Source organism: Brachypodium distachyon, chromosome 4 (assembly GCF_000005505.3).
Source record: "Brachypodium distachyon strain Bd21 chromosome 4, Brachypodium_distachyon_v3.0, whole genome shotgun sequence".
Lineage (NCBI taxonomy): Eukaryota > Viridiplantae > Streptophyta > Magnoliopsida > Poales > Poaceae > Brachypodium > Brachypodium distachyon.
Window position 1 is genome coordinate 8,729,920 of NC_016134.3, and position 12,359 is coordinate 8,742,278.

Consider the following 12,359-nt stretch of genomic DNA (forward strand, 5'->3'; position numbering starts at 1 on the left):
AGGTCCGGTGCGACGGTTGGACTGAATGGGGCTAGGGTTCTCAACGCATGAGAGTGGCGAACCGTGCCCCTTGGGCATCCCACGCCCCTGCTTATATACCGAGTGGAAGTGGGCTCCAGCACTTGTGGCCCATCCACTCTGCGAGTCCAACTCGCATTGTCAGTCCATTTCCGGTTCGGGTCCAACTCGACCAAATACTTGCTCCCGCTCTTAAGTGTGTGACCCCGCAGGCTCATGGTGACTTGGACATGATTGGAGTCCGACTCTCAATCAATCAATCGGTAGCGGCTTCTAACAGAACGTGCCGACTCCCAAGTACCATCGAGTCATGACGACGTACCTTCCAATGTGACATACGTCTTAGTCCCTTTTGCCTCACGATATACCTTGTCGAACTATAGGCGATTAATCGTCATCCCTTTAATAGTTCAACTCTCTTTTCGATCCGTGATATACGATTCATTCGACTTACTCTTAGTCGATCGACCCGGTTAACAGTTAACCGAGTCGCGCATGGCCATGCTTCCCGAATCATATCACTCGAGAGGGCCCAGAGAATATCTCTCCAGTCGGAGGGGCAAAATCCCATCTTGGTTATCCACATCACACAGCTTGATTCTCAGTCAACCCGAACTCTGCCTTTATAACTGCCCTGTTACAGAACAACGTTTGACAGAACCTAAGTTGGTGATCCACAACTCGGATTGTGCGATAACCTCAGGTCTAAGGATTACATTGATTGAGACATGCAAATGACGACCTACTCGTTGCATCTCAATATGGGTCAGTCCGACTCGCTAAACTCTTTAGCCGAGTCCGTGTAAGCTGGAATGACATCACCATGCCCATGACAAGTGGAACCGAGTCATCAGCTAACTTTCACATTAGTTTAGGTTATATGTCCAGCACAACCTCAATGACTAAGGACAATTTAGTATGAACAACATGAATACATAGTTCCACAATCAAATCACATATTCAATGATACATATCAGATGTTCAAACAAGGACAACTTAATAATCTTTATGAATACATTGGGAATTACATCATACGTGATTGCCTCTAGGGCATATTCCCAACAGCGCCCTCCTGCTCGGGATTTGGGGGCCGCGCCCTGCTCCAGTCGGGAGGAGAACCGGAGAGAGAGAGAGAGTGTTATCGGGGGAGAGAGGAGATTGGGAGGCCCAGGATCACGATGACGAGAGAGAAGAAGCAGAAATCATACAGACAGATTGCGTGGTTCGCCAACCTCTCAGCCATCTGCAAAGAATTTCGGTCCTATTTGCTCTAGCTTCAGCTCATCATCGGATGGTAATGGATACATGGCTGAAAACTTCAATGAAAATGATGAAGATTATATGTTGATTCAGTGTGCTAGAAGCACGTAATCTCACCATGCCATGGCGGCCTTTTGTATCACGTACATTCAGAAATTACTTAATTTTTAATCAGTTGTTGCTCCAAACTTTTTTCTCCGTTGGCATCAACTGCGCAGTATTCTATGTTGCATCGCAATTTTCATTCTGGTTGTCATATAAATTTGTACGCTTGAACTTAGGAAAATAACATTGTGTGCATCGTGAGAGTTCTCCACTTGAGCTTCCAGATGATGGCCTTTGTTTAGGGATGGACTCGCAGTTCCTATTAACGATCTGCCAAAGCAGAGGATTGTGCATTACCCCTGCCAAAGCAGAGGACATGCAGAGGATTGTGCATGTTTTCCAAGATTTAACTTTGACCAATTATATGTCTAACTATACACGGATCAAACATAGATTGATATCTATGACGTGTATTGAGGCTAATCTTTGACTATCTTTTACTCCTTCTGTTCAGGAATATATGATGTTTTCAGTGTTGTCACTGTTACCAATATGCAACTTTGAGTGTTACGTTTCATGTAAATATTTTTGTAAAAAAGATTTGAAATCATTGTTCATTAAAAATCTGATAACAACATTTTCACCTGGCCAATCTAATAGCGTTTTATGGATCATTTCATTATTCAAGGTAGAGAAGTTTGACTGCATACTTTCTGAAACATCATGTATTTATAAATGAAGGCTGCATCTAATAACTTGAGTAAATGGCTCTGGACGGGTTGTCAAGGAGCTGATTGATAAGATGGGCTATGTTGTAAGCTTACTTTGGCCTTCATCTTAAGTACATAAACTAAATTTCTTCCTGAGGAGTTCATGCTCCATAATTCTCATTCATTTATTTCTTCTCTCCTATTATGGTGGATGGTTCCAGGTAAAACTTGTTTGGATAAACAAGAGAATTCAAGAAGCATACTGTGTTGTGCTGTATTTAGCTAAGGTACCGAGTGATTGAGTAAATTTGTCCGAAGGAAACTAGATATCCTGTTTAGTTGGTACAATGTTATCATTTAGTGTTCTGAACTGGAAACTGCTACAGATTGGAGATAAAGAAGAGGATCTTAGACCATCAGATGCTATTAACATTCTGTTTTTTGCAAGGTATTATGTGATTCCGTAGCAACGCACGGGCACTCTGCTAGTATAAATAAAGTTAGAATCAGATACTTTTAAGTTCTGTAAAGTTTGTAATCTAATTCTATAATCCTCGATCCAATGGTTGTGGACAAAGATTAAACTTTTTCCTTTTTTTGCGAGAAAACTTTTCTCCAACATCCTTATTCTCTTAGTATTTTTTTGCAAAACCTGTTTAATTAAGATTAACTAAATTTGTGATCTTTTTCGAGGAGGATGCACATTTTGCGTGTGCAGGATTTAGTAATACAATAAACATAACTCACCCAAACAAATGATTGCAATACTAACTTGATATATTCGTATGTATTTATGAGTATACAATTTCCTATTGATGTAATATGCTCGATCTAAGATACTATATACGTTTTATCGGAATTTCATGCGAGTGGGTCAAGATAGTCAGGTTATATCAGAGCAAATTTCCTTTTTTTAATTCAAGATACTTAATGCTTTGAAAAATTAAAGCAGAATTCCCCATAAAGATATGTACATAATGGTGATGTAATATATAGAATCCTCCAAACTTTTTTTTGAATCAAAGAGAACCCACGAGCACATTCAGTGCTGTCACAAGCAAGCAAAACAATTTCATGCAACACAAAACATTTTGTCCTTTTTTTTGCTTAGCCTTCTGGCAAATAATATGATCACATTGCAAGCACAAGAATTCAATTGCAAGTTTCTATGTAATGCACCCAATAGTTCATATTCTCCATGTAAAAGAGGACCAGCAAGTAGTCCATCCATGTCATGATGCTGATGTTTCTTCAATAAGTTCTGTCTCAAGCGCGCTGACGGAGTCACTGTCATTAAATGCCGAACCGCCGGTCCCTGTTGAATAAACTAGCTGCTTTAATAGTTAGGTAGTTAACATCTTTGCTTTTTGCCGTCAGTAGCTTTCTGTTAGCTATTTTCCCGTTTCTGTTGCCTGGCGTGGATGCAATCTGTGCGCCCGCCAGCTTGTAGTTCGTTGTGGACGACGCGCCTCGATCGTGGGATGGCACGATCCAGTCAGAGGTGTGGCGACAGCCACGGCATGCCTTTTGTTTTCGATGAATAAAAGGAGAAGCAGAAAATGCAGCAAGGTTACGCTGCGCCAAAACAAACACTCCACCTCTCTCGTTTTCGTCTGACACTCGAGCTGGTGCTTACAGTCCCGACGGAGCTGCACCTCATGGAGCGTGACAAGGTCTCGAGCTGCAAGCCCTCGCGGATCCCCTCCACGACCTCCTCCATTGTCGGCCGGTCCCGCCCCACCTTCTCTGTACAGCGCAGGGCCAGCTCCGCCACCTTCCACACGGAGTTGATATCGCAGTCCCCTCTTATCCTTGGGTCAGTCACACTCTCGATATCACCCTCGGAGAGCCAGTTTTGCGCCCAGAGCGTGATGTTGTTTCTCTCAGAGTCGCTGATGGTGATGATTGCTGGCTGGCCTGTGATGAGCACCAGGAGAACGACGCCGAAGCTGTACACGTCGCTCTTCTCGCTTAGATGAGAGGTTGCATAGTACCTGCTCAGGGTTAACTCTCACATCAGACTCATCATAACTCAAATTTTCCAAAAATAAATAAATGAAACTAGGTAAGATTTTGCTTACTCTGGGTCCAGGTATCGGAGGGTACCTGCAGGTTGGGTCGTCATGTGTGTTCTAGTTTCGCCGCTGAAAGCCCTTGTCAGACCAAAATCAGATAACTTCGCTTCCTGGTCATGGCCTGGCTTATCCTGAATTTTGTATGGCAGCTGAAGAGGCCTGTTTATGAGCAGTAACTATTCTAGGTTGAGAATCTGGTTATATTACGCGATTTTTCAGGATATGCCGCCCCCAATGGTCATGGCCTGGCTTATCCTGAACTTGTGTCCTTTGTTTAAGAGAAAACACAGTGAATTTGGAACAGCTGAGCTTTACTAGGGCATAATCCACGGCGATGTTAAACTTGATTTCGCACTCATGCAGCATGATGTGGGACAAAATTTACCAACCTCCAAGCCTGTCCTGTAGGTTTCCCCCATCCATGTACTCGTAGACGAGGCTTAGATGTTTCTTATCCTTGCAACAACCAATTAAGGACACCAAGTTCCTATGATGAACCCTGGCCAGGTGCTGAGCCTGCAACGTGGATATGATTTCATGATCCCGAAAGATGTATATGAATATGATACCTAGTACATAGATACTAATTTGTTTGAACAACTAATTTACATGTACCTCGGCAAAAAACTCTGTATTTCCTTGTGAAGACGTCTCTGACCGCATCTTCACAGCAACAGGCGTTCCATTCTCCAAACGACCAAAATAGACAGGGCCAAACCCACTCCTTCCTATTAGAGTGTTGAAGTTATTTGTGATGAGCTCGAGTTCCTTGTACTTGAACCTCCAGTTCGTAAATGGATTAGCTGAACGAGGTACTTCTGGAGGCAGCATAAGCACTGCTCATATTTAAGCACACGTGCAGGTGAATGTCAATCAAGCTGCTAAATTCCCTTGGTAACACTGCTGTTCACGAGGTGCTGTTAATTTAGTTACCTGGGCTTTTCTTTTTTCTGGGCAAAATGACAAGCACAAGAAGAGCCACAAGCAGTAGAGTTGCTGCAGCAATTACAGGAACAACAATCTGGACGATAAATCTTTCCTTGTTCTTCTTTTTTGAAATTTGGTTGCAGGGAGGACTTCCACAAAGGTTTGGGTTATTGTTGATCCTAGACAACATAATGCTAATATGTGAAAGATTGCACATACTCGGATGTAAATAGAAACTAGCTTAGTGCCCGTTCATTGCTACGGAACAAAAAAAGAGTGACATGCCACAATTTGCCAAAAGAGTGCGTTTGTATTGGATTGATCATCAAGTGTACGCAAAAAAAAAATTGCATTAACTGACCAAGTTAAACCAGGAAGAAAGTCGGCAGAAGGACAAGGATTGGCTGAATTATCGGTGCAAACTGGCTGTGTGGATTACAATAAGTTAAGCCATTTGCTCCTATATACTTCACATGCCAGGGAACCTAAGAATTTTAGTTTGAATCTCCTCTAGAGTCTCGACATTTGTTTGCTTGCACCTTTTTCAAAGGTTATGGTCCCATGTGCCAGTACAAATGGAGGCGAGGAGTGAACTCACCACCAACTCAAAACTATATAAGTAGTATAGATAGACATCAATTCAGTCATGTGACAGAGGCTAAGAGGAAATCAAAAACTTTGCCTGCTATTCAACTAAAATACGTGTGGCCCTGTTTGTTAAAGCACACACTTGAACTCTTGAAAACTGGAAGGAGGTAAATACAAATTTGCCTCTTCATCAAATAGTCCTTTGTCTCTTGTTTGTTCGATGTGGGGCATTAGACTAAATGCAACTGATAGGAATTGATTGAGAGTAAAGTAACGGGACATAGTCAACAAATTTGGTAAATGCAAGAACTATAATGGAAATACACCCAGGGTTTCTGGATTGATATACAAATTCGAAATAGAAACATTATATTTGAAGGAAAATCTAGTGCTACCAATTTCTTACATAAAGGATTAAAGGAATCCATAATGGTGCAATGAGGATATACAGGAAATAGGTGCAAACCTTAGTGTCAGAAACCTGTCCTGAGATTTTTGAAGCAGATTCATAGGAATTGGTCCACTGAGGTCATTGCTTGACAAATCCCTATGAGATATGAAGAAACTAAATATAAAAATAGTTATGTGTATACAGTTTGCAAAAATGAAGTTAGACTGGCAAGACACATACAGAAATGTAAGTGATGGCACTTGACCAAGAACATAAGGTATTGATCCTGACAGATTGTTGTGAGATAGATCCCTGGAACGCAAAGTAACATGAAACACTCGTAAATAGACGTTTAAGTAAGATAAAATAAATTCCGTTGTTTTCAACAGTTTGAACTTTTGGACAGAGATACTTATTGCATTGCTCAAGAACGAAAAGTACACCTCAAGATCTGATATGCTTACCTTGTTTGAAAAGGTAAGACAGATACAGTTTAATAATAAAATTCAACGATATTTTTACTTTCTGCAAGTCTGTAGTTTCTAGGTTTTTCATATGGTAATTTGTTACTACATTTACTGGCAGAAACAGTACTGAGTGGCGAATAGCCATATATTATCAAATCTGCAAGCAATACTAATTCGATGACTGACTACTGATGCAAGAATTCTTCCTATAGTCTGAGGAAACATGAGATGATAATCTAAAGAACTTACAAGCGTTGGAGCAATGTTAGTTGACCAAAAGAAGCGTCAATTTCACCAACCAATCCACTGGACGATAAGTTTCTGCAAAGGAAGCCGGAACAGTCATCATACAAGGGTATGTACGCTTATCTTCTTTTCAACTCTATATTTTTGGTGCAGCACTACACATTTTAAAGCACATACACGGAGCTGTTATATTCTTCAGAACTCACAAGGCTGTTATTCTTGGAGGACCGTCAGGAGTGTAACTACAGTTCAAGCCATCCCATGCAAAAGATATGGGGGCACATGGATCACCCATCCAGTTCCTCTTCACAGCAAACTTCATCTGGATGGTCATCATGGCAATGGCTGAAGATAACAAACAAAAGTGCATGAAATGCACGTGTTTAGTTAAAACTTAACAAGATAAACACACTGTCCATGTACTGAAGGTAAATCCGGAAGGAAACATGTCCCGCCCAATTATGCATTAAGGTATATAGTATAAGATCTCAGTTTAAAGTTAGCGTGTAAATCGGACATCGATTCTACTAAGAAAAACAAAAAAATTGTTTAATTCTGCAACTCTGATGAGAAGATTACTCCCTGGCCCAACCCATGCTTTATACCACTGTCCAGTACTAAACAGTGTGTTCCAATATAAGAAAGTTTACGTGTTTCCATAAGATCCTTGTAGGATAATCATCCCATCAGCCATGCAAAACAAATATATATTTGCCAAAATTTTTTTGCCATTAATGATGGTGACAAATGCCTGAGAATATTAATGCCATCAAAATTTGTAGACACACATCACTTTGCGTGAGACGAACTGAAGAAAGAATGAGAATTATCAAAATCCTACAACCAAAACTAGAAGCATATACCAATGATCAACTTAAACCTTTGGTAATACGCTAGAATAGTATATAGTAAAAATTAAGTACTGCACTAGCCTTTTGCATTAACTGACCAAGTTAGATCGAAGAGCTTCAAAAATGACATATACCATCTAAATAGGAAGTAGTAGATTCATTCCGTGGCCACACCATGAATATCTCCATCGCACTGATCAAAGGCTGAAGCGTAGAATTTGATGTTGCAAGGAGGGAGACACTGTGCTCGCCTGAGCCTTGCACAATCTCTGTTAAAACAGTAGCAAGCAAGTAGTTTGGGCTGAATCCAGAAGCTAATTGCCTGTTATCCACAGAGACATCAAATTGCCTTAAATCTTGGACTGCCACCAACTCAGCAAAGTAGAGTGCAAGAAAGTACTTTGTGTCAACACCAACACCCATGGATGCATCTGCGCTCCAGGAAATGTCCATCCTTGAGCCGTTCAATGGAGTGGATGCACTACGCATCACCACAGATGGTGCATCGTAGTTGCTGTTTGGGGAGTTCTGGACTGCCCCATCAGATTTGTTGGATACGTCTGTCCAACTGGAAACATCTTCATACCTCTGCCACAGACGGTCGTAGGGAGAACACTGATCAGGCTTAATTTGTAGTACAATGCGAGACCTAACAAAACATTACATAAATCTAGCTTTGCCCGATTAGCTCACCTAATGTGTCCATAGTCTGTTCCAAAGTGGTAGCGATTGAATCCAAAACCAACCGTGTCACGGAAAAAACTGAGCAAAACCAGGACTGTGCTGCATTGACCTCGGGATAAATATTAGTTTTGATTGACCTCAAGTCAAGCGCTGAGATGAAAGGAGTTCCAGATCCTATGTTCACCAAACAAATTTGCAGGAAGTCGGCAGGGGACACGGCGATGATCTCAAACGAATATGCAGTACTAGAATTGACAATGTTAACTGTCGCCCAGAAGTTGACCCCAAAATAGAGATCAAAGGTAGGTAGCCTGTTCAGTTTGTCATAGTCACCATAACCAAACGCGGCCCTGACAAGGTACTTGCCACCCGGTGTTAGGGACCGCAATGTGTAGCAGTTGCGTGCTCCGCTGGGGAAGTAGCGAAGGTTAAAGAACCGGACAACAAGGTCCAGCTGCAAATTCCCTGGGTCAACGGTGTGGACCAGTCCTGCATCAATGAAACCCGCATCGCTTACATATGCTATACCTGTCCTCGAATCTACGTACTGCGGGCCTGCCATATATCCACAGTCGATGCTTAAGAAACCTGGCAAAGGAACAAGAAATAAGAAATGAACGCTAGGGTATGAAAACTCTTGTTACACACTCGCAACAATATCGCTTTTTACAGCTGAAAATATGGTTTCAATTTCTTAACTGAATCAATGGCTGTTTTGTCCCACTATTCTGTGTTTTCAGAGAGGAAAGACAGAAATTCGATGAGCTAAGAACGGAATAGCAGTGTTCATTTGTGGGGTAAGAATCCCTGCTGCTGGAAACAGAAGAGCAGCAACCGATCATACAAGACGAAGACATGATCGTACGCGCCTTAAACTGAGTCCAAATGCACATATTTTTATTGGAAATCTTACACTGTTCCCCGCAGCCTGAAAACCGAAAATCCGAAATTCGTCGATATGTAAGCAATCAAACGGAGCGCCATGGAACGGGAGCATCCGCAGGCTGGCGATTCATGGAAGCAGCGTCGTCTTTTAGGGTCTCCGTGCGAAAAGAAGAGCGGAGATGAGAGGAGAGCGGACGGACCGTACGTGGGGCCGGCGGGCGGCGGCGAGAGCGTCCTCTCATGAAGGCTCGGTGCTCAGCCACCCTCGGAGAGCCGTCGTCGCGAGAGTGGAAGAGGGCGGCGCCGCCACTTGGGCATCTGTTCGCCGGAGTAAGGTGGGCGGCGGCGGCGTGAAGAAGGGGAAGTCAGTTGACGACTATGCTTTAAGATTGGTGACATCTAGCCGTACTGTCTTGCAGTCGGACTTCTCAATTGTCGGCCATTATTATCAATTTGATTAATTAAAAAAATTAACGAAAAGTGAAGTCAGTTGACGACTATGCTTTAAGATTGGTGACATCTATCCGTACTTCTTGCAGTCGGACTTCTCAATTGTCGGCCATTATTATCAATTTGATTAATTAAATTTTTTTAACGAAAAGTATATTATTGAATTCGTTATCGAAAGAATTTTTCTAATGATATAATTATTTAATTTATATTTAGTTAGCTAAATTAGCGATAAAAAATGAGTGCTTGTCTCGTATTATGGGATGGAAGTAGTAGCTCATATCTTGTGGTAGATTTTGCTAAGACCAAATTATGAATTGTCCTCACATTATACAGTAGCGCATGAGCTTGCTAATCTTCTATATCTAAGTACAAGCAACCCACTACTTGATTTATCTAAACATGCAAACATGCCACATCATCACATAATTAATTTGTTCACATCTATTTAGTGGAAAACTCATACTTTTGCACATGCATGCATGTTACTTCCATCAAACTATTCCCACTAAGTGAAGAATGTACAATTTTATTATATGTTTTTAATTTTGAATACTCTTTATCTTAACTAACAATTTCCGCAACAACATGTGAGGCATCATCAATTTACCTATACGCGACGGAAGTAGTAGCTCATATCTTGTGGTAGATTTTGCTAAGACCAAAATTATGCACTGTCCTCACGTAATACAGTAGCGCATGAGCTTGCTAATTTAGCTAAATTGGCACAACCTATGCGACTGAAGTAGTAGCTCATATCTTGTGATAGATTTTACTAAGACCAAAATTATGCACTGCCCTCAGGTAATACAGTAGCGCATGAGCTTGCTATTTTAGCTAAATTGGCACAACCTACGCCTCGTTTGATTCTCCTCTTTTCAGGGGCTCTTTGGATTACAGGAATTCTAAAACATAGGAATTAAATGCCATGGCATAACAAATATTACAAGATTGAAAACATAAAAATATAGGAATTAAATGTCATGGATTACAAGTTGTTTTGTTGCATCATAGGAAAAATATAGGAATTTTATATGAAGATGAGTGTATGATGTACGTAGTTGTGACAGACACAAAGGAATTTTTCAAGAGATCTAACCTCTTGGTAGAATTCCAATATGATTGAGGTGTAGGAAAGCAATTCATAGGTATTTTAGAGGATCAATTCTTTTGAACCAAAGAGTCTATATAGGCCAAAAAAAAATCCTATGGGCTAAAATCCTACAAAAAATCCTATAGAATTCCTTCGACCAAACATGTCGTCTACATGATAGGAATATCCATGCAAACCAAGAGAAAGAAGTTAATAAGGGAAGTTAAATATTTACATGGCTGTCCAGCTGAGCTTGGACGATGCAAATGAAGCCCAAAGAAATCAACAACAAGAGCCTATATATATATATATATATATATATATAATAAATATTAGGTATGTTAATATTCAAATTATTTCGGCTAATATTAGGTTATATGGTAAATTAAATATTTTAATATTATGATTATCTTTTTGCAGGATCTTTTAAGGCTGGTGAGGCCAACGGAACTACCGACGGTTTTCGCAGTGATGTAATAAACCTACTCAGTACTCACCGTATTTATTACTATATTGCTTCAAGAGTAGTTAAGTTTATTTCCCTAAGCGTCTTTAGTCAGGTTTATATGGGTGATTTCTTATCGTCTTCCCAGGCAGTTCCACCCGAAGGGAACACTTCTCTACGGTTACAAGGTTCTCATTTCAACGCCATACACACGGCTTAACAGAGAACTACACGCAGAGGTTTCTCCTATAGGATCCCTAGCATAAGCACCCACCCGTATAAACATGCTAAAAAAGACCGAGGGAAAAACTAAACTACTTCATTTCACAATATAGCTTACATACGGTTTTCCCTTTCGGGAACCCCCGAAGGGTTCACACAAAGATAAAGAAATTACCTTACTACCTTTCCAGTCTTATGTTACAAATGCCTTGATTACACAGGCTTTATTACAGTGGGAAGTGGTACTACTATTAGAGAGCAGATAGTTTTCTGGCTAGCTGTCGTGAACTACTTGCTGCTCTGAAGGCTTGTGTTGTGCTCGATCGTTGTGTGTCCTCCAATGCTGCAAAGAGCCTCCTTATATAGGCACCATGGCTGGCTCAAATAGTTTTCCCATGCATTATTTACCTCACCTTTCTTCATGTCCATGATGCACCTCCTTTATAGGTCTTAAGCTTCTTTTATAGCCTTTGGATGCATGCATGCATGGTGATAAGGGGTCTTTTGGCTGCCACTTCACTCTTTGGTTGCATACGAACGTGGCTTCCTTCATCTTGGGAGTAGTCTTGCGCTTTAATGATAGTGTCTACGACACCCTGCAGCCTTATTGTCTGCTTTCTTGGTTATTCTTCGTCTGCACACCATAAATCATAGGATCCCATGCATTTGTGATCTTGTATGTTGATGATGGGTCTTATATGCCTAATACATGCTAACGATGGCTCTTAAAATTTAATATTTTTCATTATTTTTAATTATCATTTTTTTTAGTTTTCAATCATATTCAAATTATATTCTATCAACTATTCGGGTATAGGTGTGTGTGTGTGTGTATATATATATATATATATATATATATATATATATATATATATATATATATATATATATATATATATATATATATATATATAAAATTAAGGTCCGACTCCCGAACTCCCGATCCGCACGTACGTACCTCTTCGTCAATATATTCTTCCTCCCCGTGTTCCCTTTTCTTCA

At 40.6% G+C, this 12,359-nt stretch overlaps 1 pseudogene; it reads right to left on the reverse strand.

Annotated features, from left to right (window-relative positions):
• Positions 1-3,024: 3,024 nt before the first annotated feature.
• Positions 3,025-8,729, reverse strand: LOC100825637 (annotated as a pseudogene).
• Between the last annotated feature and the right edge of the window lie 3,630 nt (positions 8,730-12,359).